This window comes from Periplaneta americana, chromosome 13 (assembly GCF_040183065.1).
Source record: "Periplaneta americana isolate PAMFEO1 chromosome 13, P.americana_PAMFEO1_priV1, whole genome shotgun sequence".
NCBI lineage: Eukaryota > Metazoa > Arthropoda > Insecta > Blattodea > Blattidae > Periplaneta > Periplaneta americana.
The window spans coordinates 14,378,686-14,399,766 of NC_091129.1; positions in this window are offsets into that span (position 1 = coordinate 14,378,686).

Here is a 21,081-nt window from a genome sequence, read left to right on the forward strand (position 1 = left end):
AAACATTTTTTTTTTATTTTAAATTACCGGAAACAACCATAAAAGTGGGAGAGTGATTTAAAAATCCATAACGCAGGAAGTTTAAAAATGGCGACTCAACATCCGATAAGGGCATAAATACCCACAAAATGTTATGTAATGCATTCCACACATATGAAAGGGTATTTTAAAGAAAAACATTTTTTTAAATTTAATTTACAGGAAACAACAATAAAAGTGGGCGAGTGACTTAAAAATCCATAAAGTTTAAAAATGACGTCTCAACATCCGATAATGGCACAAATACCCACAAAATGTTATGCAATGCATTCCACACATATCAAAGGGTATTTTAAAGAAAAAAATTCTAGTTTAATTCACCGGAAACAACAATAACAGTGGGCGAGTGATTTAAAAATCCATAACGCAGGAAGTTTAAAAATGGCGACTCAACATCCGATAAGGGCACAAATACCCACAAAATGTTATGCAATGCATTCCAAACATATCGCAGAGTATTTTAAAGATTTTGGTTTTGAAAATTTACTCATTTTTCACCAAAAAATACCATCCTCTCCCCTTAAGTCAGAGGAGCAAAGCGGTACGCCGCCTGCTTACAAATTCTGACATAACTAAATTATATCTAGTGAGCGACATCCTTTTTATCCTTTCAAATTTATTTATGTACTTTCAATTTAAAGTGGTAAACAGATTTGAAGCTTACTCACACAGATATTCCATCAGTCCCGAGACTCTTTGCTAGGACTCGAGAGCGTGTGTGCCTTCTGGATTATTTTCCTGCCACCTTCCTCTCGACAGTCTTGGAATATTGAATATGTCTTGAATAACAACACCATGCTCACCATAATGAAGTTAGAATATTGTTGAGGACCTGATTTAAGGCACGTTTCCACAAGGACGTGCATGTATTGCTCATATTTTGCTACTGGTGAGAAACATTCCAGGTGCAATATCTTCTTTTGCACGGTATTATTTGCTTCAGTATCGGGTAGGTGTAATTCCTCCGCTGGCACTGAATTACTAGTTGAAGATAGATCATCAGACTCACTTCTTTCTATCAATTTGAAATAGTTTATGTTTTTTTTTAATTACAGTGCTGTTCTAAATACCATCTTTTAGAACAGATGTCACCCTTACATAAATCAAACGCAATTATGTTGTGAATTACACAGACGTACTGTCTTTCGAATTCCTCTACTCACTCCTGTATTTTCGCACTTGTTTTACGCATCTATATTTCACTTACAAGGGAAGGGTTCCGGCTCGAACAGGAATTTTTGGTTAAAAATTTGTACAGAAGCTTACTTCACAATGATGATGAAGACCGTAAAAGCATTCATTCATGTAACTCTCCGTTTGGTTGGTATTGGTCAATACACTTCTTTAAAAATGTACATGAGGATTCTCTATAAAATGCATGAAACAGCATGGAGCAGAGCAATAAGCACAACACGCAGAAGCAACACCTGAACAATCTTCTGAACCACACTCCAGTGCTGAAAAATCAAATGCCACCTGAATTACATTTTTGAACTCCGAGACTTGTTCAGGATTCACGTAACAATCTGACTGCCAGGAATACTGAAGCATAGGGCGGTACACTGGAGCAGACAACTGGTTATGAATAACAGAGTGCATTTTCATTATAAACACTCGATTTCCCAAGTTAAGTTCTGGATTCTCAGCAAGAGTCCTTATGCAATCTGTTATCCTCCGAGCATATATTTTGTATTGTCTAAGGAAATAGATATTCAGAGGCTGGAAATATTTAGTTTTTTTTTTTAGGTGGAATAATCATACATTCCATGTCCTAGCCTTGGAATGATTCATTTATTAAGGTTGTATCCTTGTGCGCATTCAATGACTCACACAACAGTATACACTTTTGATTAGCTGCAATATTTTCACACAGAACGTTGGAGAAAAATGTTCTTAAATGGGCATTAGACATTTTACCTCTCGCACTAACTTCTAGGCTAGGCTAGGCTTACAGGTAAGGTGTCCCATCCACTTAACTTGTGCAGTGCTCTCCCCACCCCTCAACTTGTACAGTGCTCTAACAGACAAACCACACATTACAGAAACGAATGCTTTTGGGAGCTTTACAGAGATGTAAAGTTGGGCCTGTATACAAATTTTTGATTCCAAATTCCTGTTCGAGCCGAAACCTTTCCCTTGTTAGTACTGCATATCATAACCTAAAGTGTACTGTACTTGTTTAGGAGTAAGGAACCTATTGTTAAATTATCCTGTAATTGTATATCTATGTGTAAAATTATAAAGTGTGCATATGTAAGTTTTCAATGATTATATGTATGTACTTTTTTCTGTGGACTATAAATAAAAAATATCAAATAAAAAATAAAATTTGACCCTGTAGTACTCGTTACTTGCGTTTGTGTGAAGTATATGTGACGTAATATATACTTCGTGCACACTTATACTCATACTAATTTTATGGGGCTAAGAAAATGGTCTTTACTGATGAATCAAGGTGAGTTAAGGTTTCCAATCCTGCATTTGCCTTTATGACTGAGGGAAACCATGGAAAACCTCAGTAAGATGGCTTACCACAGCGTTTGACCCGGCGACCTCCAGGATGAGAGTCTAGTGCGTTACCATTCAGTCATCTCACTCGGCGATCGTAAGTTGTTTTTAAATATAACTGAATTTAATGGGTATATTTTAGGCAGCAGTTGAAAATCAAGTCTCGTAAAATCTACTTTCTTGACGTCGAACACATGAGTACGAATATACAGACATAACTACAATAAGTCCACAGCTATGTAGTAACGGTCAGCGCATCTGGCCGCGAAACCAGGTGGCCCGGGTTCGATTTCCGGTCGGGGCAAGTAACCTGGTTGAGGTTTTTTCCCGGGTTTTCCCTCAAGCTTATGAGAGCAAATGTTGGGTAACTTTCGGTGCTGGACCCCGGACTCATTTCACCGGCATTATCACCTTCATCTCATTCAGACGCTAAATAACCTAAGATGTTGATAAAGCGTCGTAAAATAACCTACTAAAATTTAAAAAAAAATTAACGGCAATAATTACATCATACACGAATGCATATCCAGCCTTTCCTCTCCAAATGTACAGGGAAATCATTTTATTTTTACTTCAATTTTTATTGTACCTGAGTTTTTGAATGTACTTCACTCCCACTCCCTCTATTAGTAAACTTCCAATGTCCTCCACACATAACCAAGGCGGCGTATACAGTACTGAGTTAGTGAGTATAGTACGTTTCAGAAATATGTTCGCGTTTTCCAGTGACGAAAGAGCTTTCAATATTGAATCATATTTCGCACAGGTACTGTCGTCCGTTTGCCTACGTCGGGTCGCATCCCGGTTTCCCCCACCTGCTTCTGTTCGCCCCTCTGTAAAGTCTAGTAGCTGGGCTGTCTTAGCTCTTTTCTGAAAACATTAATTCGTTAGGAATTGGACGTCTACGTAATATTATAGAAATGTTTAAAATAACTTAAATAAAAGGGCCTCGTTAAGTAATTAACTGTCATGTGATTTCCTCCCTTTCTATGACCCTGCGACAAAACCACTTTAACGGACAGTAGATAGCATTTCTGAGGAATTTTATCTTTTCGAATCGGGCAGAAGTGAAGATTGAATTTACAGTGCGTAAGGTACTCTTTTATAGAGTAGGTACAGAATTATTTCAACATGAGTTACTAGTACGAAGGACGAAACTGGTAATTGGGATTAGGTACAATAGTCTATAGTGCGATAATATGTAGAAAAGAACTGAAGCCTGTATCGAAATGAACGGCCACCATTTTCATAAATGTGTTTAAATATCCATATTATGATTATTTTTCAATTTAACTTCATTCACTATAATGTACGCTACTGTGCTGTAACAGTACTATATACAATGTATAATTAATACGTCCGAATGGATAGCTCAGTTCGTGAGTAAAAATACTAAGTGTTAATACAGTACTGTATTTTGATTAAACAAAAACCTAAGCAAAAGTATCAAACTCAAAATTGTGATATTTCCTAGTTTACCTAAATGGATAAACTACTTTTCTTCCCTCCTATACCTAGTACAGTGATTTGTATTTTACGCCAGTATCATCGAACTCCAGTCTTGGAAGGGGGAGCAAGCGGTGTTTCCGGTTCTAGACCTTTAATCCAAAGATATAGCCAGGTTAATATTAAAAATGTTAGTAAAAATAAAATAATGTCTCTGTATAATGATGTTTCTATAAAGTAACAGTTCGTCAGAACAAAGCGATGGAGTTATGGGAATAAAGTTATTATTTATTGTTCCGTAATATAATTAGCGTTGTTCGCCGTACATTAGATGTCACCATCGTCTACATGGCAACTATGACCGGTGTGGCCCACTGAACCGTGGAAAGGTCATCGGAATAAGTTAATTGTTTCCTGATGGAACGGTACAGCGGGCAGAAAACACTTCGATGAGGCAGAAACTCGAAGGGGTTCAAACGTGAATAATAAATGGCCTGCAGTGTGCATCAAGTACGTGTCTCACAGGAAGAAACTGAACTTCTTCCTTCTACTGTCGTAGACTTCGTCCATCCACGAGAAGTAAGTGACGGAAGAAGAAAAGAACCTATCTGGAAGACCCTCAGTTTCCTTCCAGCTCAAGAGGCTGTTCGACTACGGAGCCCGTACTGTACATTGGATTCCATTAATGCCGTCTCGTTTTTAGTAGTAATAATAAAATTACATTTTCTACCTCCACACCTACTGTACAAGTACGGCTTGACTCGCCTGTATTGTATATTCCGGTTTTCAGTGGTGTTCATGCTAGATTAGTAGCTGTACCGGTATCACAAATTAGAACTCGTTTGCGATGTATGCCAACATTTTATAGCAGTAATGTCAATTGATGCCCATAGGCGCAATCATTTCTACATCACACAGTAATACAAAAAAAAAAAAAACAACCGTGGTTTCAATTCATAATGCAAAATTGCAAAAGTTTTATATGACGCAAAGTGCGATTGTTATAAATTTGATGTAGAAATGAAAATGATGATGTGAAATATTTTACATACCCGCCCTTGGTTTCAGCCGATGTTGAACGCAGTTTTCCCGCATACAAGGTTATACTATCCGAGACTCGACGGTCATTTTCATTTGAAACTTTGAAAATAAATGTTGTTGTTTATTGCAGCAGGAACCGAAACTAAGCGAACAACATGCAAGAAAAGCAAGATACGGAATAGATGTGATGAATAAATTAATGTAACAGTCAAATATAGGGAAAGCAAAATTGTACGCCATATACGTTTTCGGCATTCTAAAACTGTAATGCAGAACTCTAAATATAAAGAAAAACATCTTTGTGCGAGATCGTGCGTATTTGCTTGTTTTCCGCACACAACCAATACGCGGTAAGTGTGAAATACCACATTCAGTATTCCCAACCTAACACACATAAAAATTTCCCTCTTCTTACCGCTTAAGCGCGACATTCATTTTACTGCTTTAGGCTTTTAACATATTATTTTTAGAGACGTTTAACATAGTAATAATTATAAATTGGAAACTTACCACTGCAATTTCACCTAAATTGCAATGTTAATTATTGTTTTTAAATATTTGCAAAAATTAAGTAAAGTCTACTACTCCACGAAACTTATTGCATTCCTGATACAAGTAACATTAAGGAAGCCGTGAAAAAAATCGACAAGATTCCAGATGCGGATGTTATTACTGCAATATGTTATATAAATAATATTGTTAAAATATTAAAATGAAAAATAAATCATTACATAGCCCTACCGTTTGTTTTAAGTTCGCATTTATAGACTGGGGGAAAAAAAGACAGACGTATATCACGGCCTGCTGGAGTATAGTAAACACAGAAAACATTTTATAGCAACAATGTTGAAGAAAGATATTTTGGTTTTCCGAAGTTGCCGTCATTAAACAGAAACCAACATGGAGATTTCATTGCAACTAATTAGAAATTCGTCTTTCAGGTATGTAATAAACGATCTTCGCACAAAATAATGTACGATACACGAGCGGTACGTTTGTTTTCATGTTCTCGGAAATAAAAAAAGCTCAACTACGTTTCGCTTTTTCAGTCTTTTCCTCGAACATGAAAACGTCAACATACCGCTCTTGTAACGCATATTACTATTTCAGTGTTATGCTGTATCACTTTGTGACAATTTAAGTATGATATCCAACAATTATTCTCAACCTCACCAACATTTGAGATCTTTCCGATATTAATAGTTATTATACAATAATTCTATTGTCTTGATTTTATAGCACGAAATAATCGTATACAAAACACGGAACGTGCTTGCTTAGGCGTGTGTGAAATTCGCTTCCACTGCCTGTACTTGAAACATTGACTACATTCGGACCGGCATCGTATGTTCACCTGAGGCTAATACAAATATACCGATGTCACGGTCCTAGCGAATACGTATTTTGTTTGTTATTCTTATATGCCTGGGTAAATTATTATATACAGTGAATCTTCCCTTAACGGACACTTCCCAATAGCGGACTCCTCTCAATAGCGGACATTTTAAAATTCCCCTGCAAAATAGCATTGGCCCTTATGATAAAATTCTTCCAAATAGCGGACATTCTCAATAACGGACGCGGACACTGAAATGTATCTCCCAACAACAATTAAAACTTCCAAATAACGGACAGCGTGAAAGAAAAAAAGAAAAAGACGGTTGTAAATTAAACGGAATTCTTTGCAACAATCATTATCGTGCATTTGAACGTTCTTGTACTTTATTGAAGGTAAGCAGCACAGTTAGTTGTGATACTGTACATGAGCAGTCCGTACTTTCTTAGTTTGTCAAGTTGAGTGTTCGGAAGTACAGTCACATTAAAAATGTCACAAAAACGTAAACGTTTGTCACTAAAAGAGAAAGTGGATATTGTAAAACATAGTGAGAAGGAGAAATTAAGTGTTCGTGAGCTGGCCACAAAGTTTAATGTGGGAAAAACTCAGATTAGTGAAATTTTGAAAAACAAGGATGTTATATTAAAATCATACACTGAGAATGCAATTCTAGATTACTTTGTGTAAAGTAAAGTAGTACAGTGACTGATGTTTCTTTCATTTAGAAAACATTTACTGGTACGATTTCTCTCTGGATGAATACTGTAAACAATCTCACTGTCTACAGTACTGTACTGTAAAATATAGTGTTAAATATGTATGAGAAATTTTAATGTACTGTATACATACTAACGATTTTCTAAATAGCGGACACTTCTCAATAACGGACATTTAATTTTTCCCCGGCGGAGTCCGTTATTGGGAAGTTTCACTGTATATGTATGGTTACTACCCGACTGTACGTGTTTGTTTTGCTGGTTTGTTGGCGTTGAGAGCTGCGGTAGATATATAGTCCAGGCTCACAAAACTTAAGAGTTTTGGTACGAACTTCATTACATGAATTGCTGCCAGGAAGTCAAAAGGCTGATAGCAATGCCAAAGGGGGCTTTGGAGAAAGGACTAAGGAATAGTACATTATGCAACGAGCCTATAACGCTAGTAATTAAGACGCGAGTATGTTTGTTTATGAAACGGGCGCAAGCGAGTTTCATAATTTTCATAAGAGTGTCTTAATTACCATTATAGGCAAGTTTCATGCGACTTCTTATGCTCGACCATATTTCTAACTTGAATTTTTTTATTTTATAGGGTTATTTTACGACGCTGTATCAACATCTAGGTTATTTAGCGTCTGAATGATATGAAGGTCATAATGCCGGTGAAATGAGTCCGGGGTCCAGCACCGAAAGTTACCCAGCATTCGCTCACATTGGGTTGAGGGAAAACCCCGGAAAAAACCTCAACCACGTAACTTGCCCCGACCCGGATTCGAACCCGGACCACCTGGTTTCGCAGCCAGACGCGCTGACCGTTACTCCATAGGTGTGGACAACTTGAAATTATTCATAAGTATTCACGTTTTGGTTATGTAAGTGAGGAGCGGAACTGACCTGAATTGTGAGATGTGCGCAGACGCAAATGTATTGATTTTTTCCGAAACACGAATGTCATTGACCTTGATATAATCTAGAGAATAACATGAACATTAGGCTTGATATAACCTGGAAATCGATTTAGAATTGAAAAACGAGATGACAAATTGAATTTATTTGAATATTATTTACAATTAACGCGAATTATTATAGTAACAGAACATAACCTTCTGCGACAGTATTGGATTTCCAGCCTCCGTGACTTTTCGCTAATTGTCTTTCTATTGCATATCCGAGAATAATCGATACTTGCGGTTTTATAATGGTACAATCAGTACAAAGGTGAATTATAATGAATAGGTATACTTTAATGAGGTGCATTAAAGGGCTACTACCAGGTGTATAATTACTACATTTCGGCATGGTCGAGCATAAACGATTTAAGATGAAGAGCTTTACGTGAAGTGTGTATTGTATGTGAAGGAAACATGAACATAACGACGAAGTGAAGAAAAACAAATCATAACATTTTAAATGTGGAAATGGAGAGGACTGGAGCGTGTGAAATGGAATGACAGAATAAGAAATTAAACTGTGTTGAAAAGAGTAGGTGAAGAAAAAATAATTCTAAAACTGACCGCGAAGAGAAAAATATGCTGGCTAAGGAAAAACTGCATACTGAAGGATGCACTGGAAGGAATGGTAAACAGGAAAAAAAGCGGGGGATAGATGCAGATATCAGATGTTAGACAATATTAAGATAAATACATCCTATGCGGAGTCGAAGAAGGCAGAAAAAAGAAGATTGGGGGATTTACAGTGGAGGACTTACACATGGGCAGAAAATCATGAGTGAATAAATTGTGCCATTCAACTATAATACGTAGTATGATCTTTACCCATTTAAGGTATTTACCACTTGTCCACAACCGTGTTCATTATCAGACCTCCGTCTGTGCTAGTCACGCTATAATCTCGTTATTCTTCTCCCCCAGTTCAGTACTTTTGGACTGGTTAAAAATTCAGGCGTCGCCTCTCTCTACATTCATTGCCAAAGTTGTAGATACTTTCACACGTGTTGCTTATAGAAAGCACTTTTATGGTCGCGTTACAGTAAACCACTCATATGCCAGCCACCTGTTGGTCAAGTAAATATTAACAATGTATAGATCGTTTGTTATACTTTCCACCTCTTCATCTATTTCCTTGGATATAAAACCCTCTACTCATACTGTTTTTACCGCAAGTGTTCAGACAGTATCAGTATTACGTATTTTATGTAGGTATATGTATAGACCAGCTGTCGAAAGAAATGTCTTCGCGATGCCTGTTACTAAGTGACGTAGCAGGAGCAGGCAAGGAATACACATCCCCCATCCCAACCAACCCTTTGCAGGTACATTGTACAAGCATGGCGCAACATATAGCTAAACCCCATTTCAGTTTGGTTGATAGGCTTTCCCCTATACTCACACTCTCTACCATCAGTGAAGGGGAAGCTGCTACTGTCCATCTTACTAACGTTAGACTAATTGACTTTCAACATAGTGACAAAATTTTATTATTGAAAATGTTTACCGGTAATCTATATTTCGAAAGTCTATACTAAGCCTTAATATTTCATATTATTACTGTTTATATCAATTGTCAAATTAAAAAGCTACTGAGAGCAGAAGATAAATGTCTTCTCCACCGCTAGTTGCTACTCTACAGCATACACACTGGGACAATCTGCACCGTGTCGCTCCCCCCTGACTTCATAATACAGGGACATCATTTTATTTTTACTAACATTTTTAATATTAACCCGGCTATACCTTTGGATCAAGATTGAGAACCGCAAATACCGTTTGCCTACCCCCTTTCACAACTAGAGTTCGATGATACTGGCGTAAAATACAAACATATCACTTTACTAGGTATAGGAGGGAAGAAAAGTAGTTCATCCATTTACGTAAACTAGGAAATATCACGCTTTTGACTTTGATAATTTTCATTAGGTTTTTGTTTAATCAAAATACAGTACAGTATTAACAATGAGTGTTTTTACTCACGAACTGAGATATCCATGTGGACGTATTCATTTTGCAATGTATATTATTCTGTCTAGCGTACATTAGCGTACAATATAGAGAATGAAGATAAATTGAAAAATAATCATAATATGGATATTTAAGCACATTTTTGAAATTGGTGGCCGTTCATTTCGATACAGGCTTCAGTTCTAATCTGCATATTATCGCACTATAGACTATTGTACGTAATTCGAATTACCACTTTCGTCCTTCGTGCTAGTAACTCATGTTGAAATAATTCTGTACCTATTATATAAAAGAGTACCTTACGTACTGTAAATTCAATCTTCATTTCTGGCCGATCCGAAAAGATAAAATTACTTGTATTATTTTATTTCTATTTCTCATGTTTGTTTGTAATTATATTCTTTATTCTGTATATATATAAATTTAAATAAATAAAAAAAAATTTAATTACTTAACGAGGCTCCTTTATTTATGTTGTTTTAAACAATTATATGGGTATAATATTACGTAGACGTTAAATTCCTAACATAAATTAATGTTCTCAGAAAACAGCTAAGAAAGCCCAGCCACTAGCCTTTACAGAAAGGCGAATAGAATCAGGTAGGGGAAACCGGAATGCGACGTAGGAAAATGGACGACAGTACCTGTGCGAAAATGATTCAATATTGAAAGCTCTTTCGTCACTGGAAAACGCGAACATATTTTTGGAACGTACTGTTTACTCTGAACGTAAAGCTACTATGAGCGTATATGCGGTCTTGGATCTGTGTGGAGGGTGGTTGAACTTGATTAGTAGAAGGGTGGGAGTGTACATTCAAAAACACAGGTACAATAAAAATTGAAGTAAAAATAAAATGATGTCCCTGTACAAACTAACATTGGTTAATTTAATTATTAGTTTTAAATATTGTAAGAACGACACTAAAATATACACAAACATGTAATTTGCAAACTTGTGTCACTGTATTTTATATTCACTTATGTACTTTATTTAATGTTTTATTTTCTTGTGTGTACAACTTGGGGGGTGCAGGTATAAGAGGTAACAGCTACCGGTCTGTTACTGACGGACTCAGGGACAGTAGAAGGGGAACGAAATGCCTTCGCATCCTCTCAACTTGTATGAAATGTCGTTTAGTTAAGCATGGCTCTGTCCAAAGGTAGGAAACGTGTATTTGAAGAAGAATGGGAGGAGACGTATTTTTTTGTGCTTATGCAAAAAATACACAACCTACCAAAAAGTAATTGGGCACTGTTTTTGCCACTTTAGAACCTCGTGGTACCACCTCTTGTTGCTATAACAGCAGCCACCCTGTCAGGCATGTTCTCCACTAGTTTGTGTAGGATATCCACTGGAATGAGTCGCCATTCCTCTTGCAACATGGCACTCAGTTGGACAATGGAAATTGGCCCCATGTTTCGGCGGCTACTATGCAGTGGTATGCAGACAATAATTTTCACCGGTTGGACTGGCCTGCACGGAGTCCTGATCTCAATCCCATTGAGCACCTTTGGGCAGAAATGGACCAGCGATTGAGGTCCCGGGAGATGCGGCCAACTTCGATTGTCCAACTGAGTGCCATGATGCAAGAGGAATGGCGATGCATTCCAGTGGATATCCTACACAAACTAGTGGAGAGCATGGCTGACAAGGTGGCTGCTGTTATAGCAACAAGAGGTGGTACCACGAGGTTCTAAGGAGACAAAAACAGTGCCCAATTACTTTTTGGTAGATAGTGTAGTATATGTTTATTATGCTCGAAAATTTTAAAGGGCATTTATTAACACAATATTATACGTCATTATAATGCTATTAAAATTTTATCATAAAATCGTAATAAGTTTGTATTACAGACACACAATTATGACACAAGACGAAATATTAATTCAACATTAGTAGAACCTAAATGTCTCACATCTGCTGGTCTAAAGCATAGCATTATGCTTTAACTAAATTACACCCAGAACTTCTAACATGTAACCCACTAACATACGTATAACAAGAAAATTAGAAACGTGTTAATATCTTCAATTTGATTAAATAAATTTATAGCCTATGTGTATGAATTAACCAACCTATATTATATATGTATTCTATAATTTTTAAATATATATTAGTCCTACTTTTCACGTGCGATATTATTCTTCTCTAGTGTTAATATTATATTATATAATTCCATTGCCGCTGTAATTATATTTTAGTTCCTATTTTATTTTACTTATTTATTTTTATTATTATTATTTTTTATTTTAATATTATATCTGAACTGCGACCGAGCACGAGCGCTGCTCATTCGGTCTCAAATTTTGTTAATACTACTGTATCTTCTTTTTATATTGCTTGTATTATTTTATTTCTATTTCTCTTGTTTGTTTTGTAATTATATTCTTTATTCTGTATATTTAAATTTAAATAAAATAAAAATAAATTTAAATTTATTTAAATAAAATGTAGCCTATGTCATAAAGAGCATCAGAAGATCACAGGTATTTGTGAGCATTTTAAATCCAAATTGCAGTACGAAGGTCAATAGCAAAACGTAGTAGATATGTACGATATGGTGCGATTATTCATTACAATGATAGATATCTGGAATCAAGTATGAGGGAAAAACAGTTTCATCATTTCCCATGCTTACAATCTCTTTCTAATATTTTTGAATCAAATTTAAATAATTATGCTCATCTAAATCTAAAAACAGAATTTTAACAACTGAGATTCGGTAATTTTAAAAAGATTGCAAATGATTTCTTACTTTTTGAGAATCCTTTGAACATTGACAAAACAAGGTTAAGCCAGAAATGCAGCAAGTAGTAGCTGATTTACAGAGTGATACAAACGCTATTTACAAACGCGGTATAAAGACATGTGTGGTTTAAATTTCTTTAAAACTCTCTCTACGGAAAAATATAATATTCTTAGGTTATTTGCCGCCAATATAGAGGCTATGTTTGGTTCCATTTCAGTTGCCAACATTTTTTTTTTTTCAAAATTGAAACTTGCAAAATCAAAACAAAGATCGCGGCTGGAAGATGAAACTTTATTCGCTATCTTGAGATTGGCTACTTGTGACATAAACTTAGAATTCTGTGGCACCTTGAAAGTTACGGTACAGTAAATATGAAGTTTGTGATGGCTGCACGCCACTGATGTTTGAGTGGGTCCTCAATCCTACCCACAACCATGCGACGTCATGTGTATTGCTGGTTGCATTGCCTGATGTCATCGTGAGTACAATTCTGCCGATGACTGGTATAGACAGTCAACCGAGCGAGCTGGCTCATGCCTTCCGCATGGGACTCGCATTCGGGAGGTCTATGGTTTGATTTCCGGACCGACCAACCTGACTGTGGTTTTTCCATAGTTACTTAGGCAAATGCCAGGTTGGAGTTTTCAATGCCACGGTCAATTTCCCTTCTCCTCCCGTGTAGAAAAAGAATTTAGATTTCTTATCATTAATCTTCTTCAGCTGATTCCATAGACATATCTTCAGGTCAAGACGCATGTCTTCTTCCGCCTACCTGGGGGACGTCCTCTCTGCCAAGTTCCTGGTTCCCAGCCTTACGAAATATCTCTGCCAGGATTCATTCCTTAAGAGCACTTCTAAGGGCGCTTCGATACCTTGGAAGGGCTGTTGGAATGGATCCTGCGCTGATACCTTGGCGGTATGAACTTTGGGCGGGGGGAGGTAGGGTGCCCCATTGGGTGAGCGGGTGAGGTGGTAACATGCGTCCGGTGGGCTGGTACACCTCATCCTCATTAATCCCATAAATTCGGGGTGCACAATAGCCTCAGTATGACAGAGTGCAAAGGGTGATCCCTAACCCGCCCCTAGCCACCGTTACCTAATCTAACCTATAGACAGCGAGTCAATTTTAAGGATCATCACTAATAATGAAACCTCTCCTTCCATGGACACGAAGTTGCCTACGCTTCAACCATACAGTTTGGGTGTCTCTGAACTCTGCACAGCGGTCAGATGTAAAAAAGAGCAGGTTTTAGATATACAAAGTATACTTGGATGGAACATAAACGTTGCGTACTATCTGTTTGGAACATTTGGAGTGAAATATAACCAATGTAAAGTACTTCAGGTAAATAAGTCATTCAGTACATAGGATCGTGTGATATCTGGTAATAGTTGGCAACACTGACAAGACGGCAATATTTGCTGTTTAGGAACTGTTCTTACGTGATCCTCACTATATTAAACAATCTCTGATACGTGACTATCCATAATCTTATACAGAAGAAGCCGTAGCATAACCTGAATAATATAAACAACATAATTGATAGAAAAGTTTTAATTAAGGATGATGAAATAAACATGAATCATTTTAAAAGGTACAGTTATTGAAAGCACAATGTCGGCAAACAAAGAAACAAACGCTAGGGAGATGATAAAAACAAACAAATGCTAGGAAGATGATAAAAATTGTAGGATAAGCAGTCATGATTGGTTGAAACGCGTTGTTCCGCACCGTTTTATTAGTCAAAAGTATAATGACGTAGTAAAAGTGTAATACTTGCATACTTACTTACTGGCTTTTAAGGAACCCGGAAGTTCATTGCCGCCCTCACATAAGCCCGCCATTGATCCCTCTCCTGAGCAAGATTAATCCATTCTCTATCATCATATCCCATCTCCATCAAATCCATTTTAATATTATCTTTCCATCTACGTCTCGGCCTCCCAAAGGTCTTTTTCTCTCCGGTCTCCCAACTAACACTCTATATGCATTTCTGAATTCGCCCATACGTGCTACATGCCCTGCCCATCTCAAACGTCTGGATTTAATGTTCCTAATTATGTCAGGTGAAGAATACAATGAGTGCAGTTGTGTGTTGTGTAACTTTCTCCATTCTCCTGTAACATCATCCCTCTTAGCCCAAAATATTTTCCTAAGCACCTTATTCTCAAACACCCTTAACTTATGTTCCTCCCTCAAAGTGAGAATCCAACCATAAAGAACAACCGGTAATATAATTGTTTTATAAATTCTAATTTTCAGATTTTTTGACAGCAGACTGGATGATAAAAGCTTCTCAACCGAATAACAACAGGCATTTGCCATATGTATGCTGTGTTTAATTTCCTCCCGAGTATCATTTACATTTGTTACTGTTGCTCCCAGGTATTTGAATTATTCCACCTCTTCAAAAGATAAATTTCCAATTTTTATTTTTCCATTTCGTACAATATTCTCGTCACGACGACATAATCATATACTTTGTCTTATCGAGATTTATTTCCAAACCTATCTCTTTACTAGTAAAAGTGTAATAGTCTCCATAAATAGCTGGAATTTCTTAACACAATACTGTAATCAGTTTAGCGGCAGGGAGATGAAGGCCTGGGGCTGAACAGCCGTGTACAAGGGAAATGCTTTGTTGTCAGTCATAATGAGCGAAATTCCGGACTACAAAGACATCATTTGTAGCTTGAAGCAACTTCCAAAATGGCTCGAGTCGACTTCTGTGCGGACAGGTTCATATTTGCTAGCCTCAATCGATTCGAAGCGAGAGAAGTTTTTAATTGGCGGGATCCAAACTGTTGCTCTGCTCAGTTTGCATTATAAATAACCCCACGGCACAGGTCTGGGGTCAGATAGGGAGAGAGGGCTTCAGATAGATCGTTGGAGCCACTACATTCCTCAGTACAGAATGATGGCATGGACGAGGACGTAAACAGTGTTCAATTCAGGTCAGATATTTTTCTCGGGAAGAAGCATAAATCCATAGAGGAGCTGCCTAGGGTAGTAAGGTAAAATCAATATATCGAAAAATGAAACAAATCACTAAAAAACTACACCTTCATCAAAATTTCTTTAAATGCGTGCATTGAAGTACGATTTCCTGTCTACAAGTAAACGTATTTAAGTTCGGTCTATGATCTGGATTTACACTGTCTTGCAACGAGGGATAGGCAGACATGGAAAAGACTGGAAGAATTTACGAACACTATCTAAATTGTGTATAAGAGAATCGTTTTTGCAAAACTTGCTAATTGTAAAAACTAAATTTTATACGAAACACAAAAAACTGAAATAACTGCAAGTTTTGCTATAGCTCTCACAGAGTAGAAAACAAGTTTTGAAGAAACGATCACACTTTGACACACTACTGTGGAGAAAATAGTAAGATTTTCCTAAGAAGCCTTTAGCATCATGTAGAGCCCTGTCTTATGTTAATTAATCCACAAAAATCTCAATTTTGAAAATTTTGCAGTTAGCAAGTTTTGCAAAAACGGTCCTCAATTTATTGTTTATATAATTCTTTTTGTGTGTGTTTGTTTGGGTGTTCAGTTGGTATAATTTGTGGGTTTAGTTGTATACTTTTTGTGTGTTTAGTTTGGATAGTTTGTATGTTTAGTTGGCACAATTTATGTGTTTACTTGGTATAGTTTGATGTGTGTTTAGTTTGGATAGTTTGTATGTTTAGTTGGTACAATTTGTGTGTTTAGTTGGTATAGTTTGTTGTGTGTTTAGTTTGGATAGTTTGTATGTTTAGTTGGCACAATTTATGTGTTTAGTTGGTATAGTTTGTTGTGTTTAGTTTGGATAGTTTGTGTGTTTAGTTTGGTTAGTTTGTATGTTTAGTTGGCACAATTTGTGTTTAGTTATATAGTTTGTTGTGTGTTTAGTTTGGATAGTTTGTATGTTTGGTTGGCACAATTTATGTGTTTAGTTGGTATAGTTTGTTGTGTGTTTAGTTGTGATAGTTTGTGTCTTTATTTTGGATAGTTTGTATGTTTAGTTGGCACAATTTATGTGTTTAGTTGGTATAGTTTGTTGTATGTTTAGTTTTGATAGTTTGTGTGTTTAGTTTGCATAGTTTGTATGTTTAGTTGGCACAATTTATGTGTTTAGTTGGTATAGTTTGTTGTGTGCTTTAGTTTGGATAGTTTGTGTGTTTATTTTGGATAGTTTGTATGTTTAGTTGGCACAATTTATGTGTTTAGTTGGTATAGTTTGTTGTGTGTTTAGTTAGTTTTGATAGTTTGTATCTTTAGTTTGGATAGTTTCTGTGTTTAGTTTGGATAGTTTGTGTGTTTAGATTGGATAGTTTGTATGTTTAGTGGGCACAATTTATGTGTTTAGTTGGTATAGTATGTTGTATGTCTAGTTTTGATAGTTTGTGTGTTTAGTTTGGATAGTTTGTATGTTTAGTTGGCACAATTGATGTGTTTAGTTGGTATAGTTTGTTGTATGTTTAGTTTTGATAGTTTGTGTGTTTATTCTGGAAAGTTTGTATGTTTACTTGGCACAATTTATGTGTTTAGTTGGTATAGTTTGTTGAGTGTTTAGTTTTGATAGTTTGTGTGTTTAGTTTGGATAGTTTATACGTTTAGTTGGCACAATTTATGTGTTTAGTTGGTATAGTTTGTTGTGTTTAGTTTGGATAGTTTGTATGTTTAGTTGGAACAATTTATGTGTTTAGTTGATATAGTTTGTTCTGTGTTTAGTTTGGATAGTTTGTGTGTTTATTTTGGATAGTTTGTATGTTTAGTTGGCACAATTTATGTGTTTAGTTGGTATAGTTTGTTGTGTGTTTAGTTTTCATAGTTTGTGTGTTTAGTTTGGATAGTTTGCATGTTTAGTTGGCACAATTTATGTGTTTAGTTCGTATAGTTTGTTGTATGTTTAGTTTTGACAGTTTGTGTGTTTAGTTTGGATAGTTTGTATGTTTAGTTGGCACAATTTGTGTTTAGTTGATATAGTTTGTTGTGTTTAGTTTGGATAGTTTGTATGTTTGGCTGGCAGAATGTCCATAAACTACGACAAAATCTTAAGAAACAAGAGTACGACAATTGGTGTGCGCTTCCACATAAGGGAAAAGGTGTTATTTTATTTCAAGAATATACTCCCGGAAATAAATACATTATTTCTAATGTCTATTTCTGTCTTCTTCTGAATGGCGGGACACAATCAAAATGAATGCTAACGTAGCACCAGTGAGAAGTCTTCATGGGAGAACCTTGAACGGTTTCCGTTGCAGATACTGCAACGAGATTGAAACCTTAGCACACGTCCTAGGATCCTGTCAGCCTAGAGAACTCCTGACAAATTCACGCCATCATAACATCCGAAAACTAATAGCACAAGCCCTTAGAAAAAGATCCTTCGAGGTCCATGAAGAGGTGCACTGCGTTGCGTCTGAGGGCGGCGGAATTAGAAGAGCTGACATCGTGGCTCTAGACAAGACTAATAGTAAAGGCGTTATACTGGACCCAACTGTTAGATTTGAGATGAGCCAGACCCAACCATCCGAGGTCAACAAAGAGAAACAACAAATTTATGAGCCTACTATTCCGTATTTTCGTGAAAAATTTCAGATGGAAGGCACCTGGGAAGTGCATGGTTTAATGACCGGAGTGAGGGGCACCATCCCACGATCAACTGTAAACAATATCAAAACATTTGGAATCCATGACATCATTCCACAAATAATTACTTCTAGCATTAAAGGATTTGTGGCAATTCTGAAAAATCATTTATACGGAATATCATAATTCCCCCCCCCCCTTTTCTATTCGTTAGTGTCTGATTGTTACAATATATGTACAAATTTATTATTTCTTAAATTTAAGCTCCTAGTTCACATTTCAATTTGACTCATCTATTTACTGTAATCATTACTATTCTTATATGTGTGTTATTCTCTGTTTTTGACAACCCAGGATGCCTGGGCAGACTATTTCTTGGAAATAAATTATACAGGGACATCATTTTATTTTTACTTCAATTTTTATTGTACCTGACTTTTTGAATGTACTTCACTCCCACCCCTTCTACTAATGAAGTTCCAACTCCACACAGAACCAAGACCGCAGATAGTAAGCACTACTGAATTACTGAGTATAGTACGTTCCAGAAATATGTTCGCGTTTTCCAGTGACGAAAGAGCTTTCAATATTGAATCATATTTTCGCACAGGTACTGTCCGTTTGCCTAAGTCGCATCCCGATTTCCCCCACCTGCTTCTGCTCGCCCCTTTGTAAAAGCTGGGCTGTCTTAGCTCTTTTCTGAAAACATTAATTTCTGTTAGGAATTGGACGTTTACGTAATATTATAGAGCTGTTTAATTTAACTTAAATAAAAGGGCCTCGTTAAGTAATTAACTGTCACGTGATTTCCTCCCTTTCTACAATCCTGCGGCATAACCACTTGGACGGACAGTAGATAGCATGTCTGAGTAATTTTATATTTTCGGGTCGGGCAGAAGTGAAGATTGAATGTACAGTACTTAGAGTAGGTACAGAATTATTTCAACATGAGTTACTAGTACGAAGGACGAAACTGGCAATTGGAATTAGATGTAATAGTCTATAGTGCGATAATATGCACAAAAGAACTGAAGCCTGTATCGAAATGAACGGCCACCATTTTCAAAATTGTGTTTAAATATTCATATTATAATTAATTTTCAATTCAACTTCTTTCTCTACATTGCACGCTAATGTGCTGTAGACAGTATAATATACGCTGCATAATGAATACGTTCGCATGGATAACTCAGTTCGTGAGTAAAAACACTTATTGTTAATACAGTACTGTACTTTGATTAAAGAAAAACCTAATGAAAATTATCAAACTCAAAATCGCGATATTTCCTAGTTTACGTAAATGGATGAACTACTTTTCTTCCTTCCTATACCTAGTAAAGTGATTTGTGTTTTACGCCAGTATCATCGCACTCCAGTCTTGGAGGAGGGAGCAAGTGGTGTTTCCGGTTCTCTAAAGGTAAAGACAGGTTAATATTAAAAATGTTAGTAAAAATAAAATGATGTCCCTGTATATTGTAAGTAACTATTCCGGGTTTCTATTTATTTAGCTAACCTGATAACTTGTGCAGCTACTGGTGCAGGTACTTTCCCATGTTATTTCCACATAGTAGCTGTCTTGCAGGTAAGTGGTACAACTAACCAACCCATATACTATACCGATGTAAACTGATGTTAATGGCATTGAAACGTGCAATGCGGGAGACACTGCAAAGTCAGTTTCAGGATAAACCCCTGAATAGCTTCCCCACGTTTCAGCCACGCGTCAACAGCAGCGCGGGTCCAGATACGTTCTGGTATCGATCCGGCGGCCATATCCTTCAGAGTTACAAATAGTAATTACTTCCAGCAGCTTGTTCCACATTTCCCCGAAAACTAATAGCAAAAAAGGGCAATAAAATTGTAAAGCAGAAAGGGAACAGCAAAATCGCAGCAGAAGTTCGTTTAATGGGAAACGAAAGAGAGAGTTCGTCGTATACTCAAGTACCTACTTGTGTCTCTGAAATGTTAATGTGGAAGATCACTTTAATGTTGTGGCATGCCACGTAATGATTAATAATAATGTATGAATTCTATGTTAGAGAAGTAATTCAACATTACTTGAAGTATCTTCTGATTTTAAGGGGATACGGGATTACCTATCTTCAAAATGTTATGTCTTACATAAGGAATTTTCCTCGAAAAGTGCTGAAATTAGACAGCTGATTGTTTCAGAGCTCGTGACAACATATGCTGAAACAGTAGTTTTTGTTTTTCTTTAAATTATTCCCTTATCGATGAACAACTTCTTCCCCATTCGTACATTGTACAGGGACATCATTTTATTTTTACTAACATTTTTAATATTAACTTGCCTCTACCTCTGGATTAACGCCGTTTGCTACCCCCTTCCACGACTGGAGATCGATGATACTGGGGTAATATACAAACAAATCACTTTACTAGGTATAGGAGGGAAGAAAAGTAGTTCATTCATTTACGTAAACTAGGAAATATTGCGCTTTTGAGTTTGATCATTTTCATTAGGTTTTTGTTTAATCAAAATACAGTACAATATTAACAATGAGTGTTTTTACTCACGAACTGAGCTGTCCATGTGGACGTATTCATTATGCAGTGTATATTATACTGTCTACAGCACATTAGCGTACACTATAGAGAATGAAGTTAAATTGAAAAATAATCATAATATGGATATTTAAACACATTTTTGAAAATGGTGGCCGTTCATTTCGATACAGGCTTCAGTTCTAATGTGCATATTATCGCACCTAATACCAATTATCAGTTTC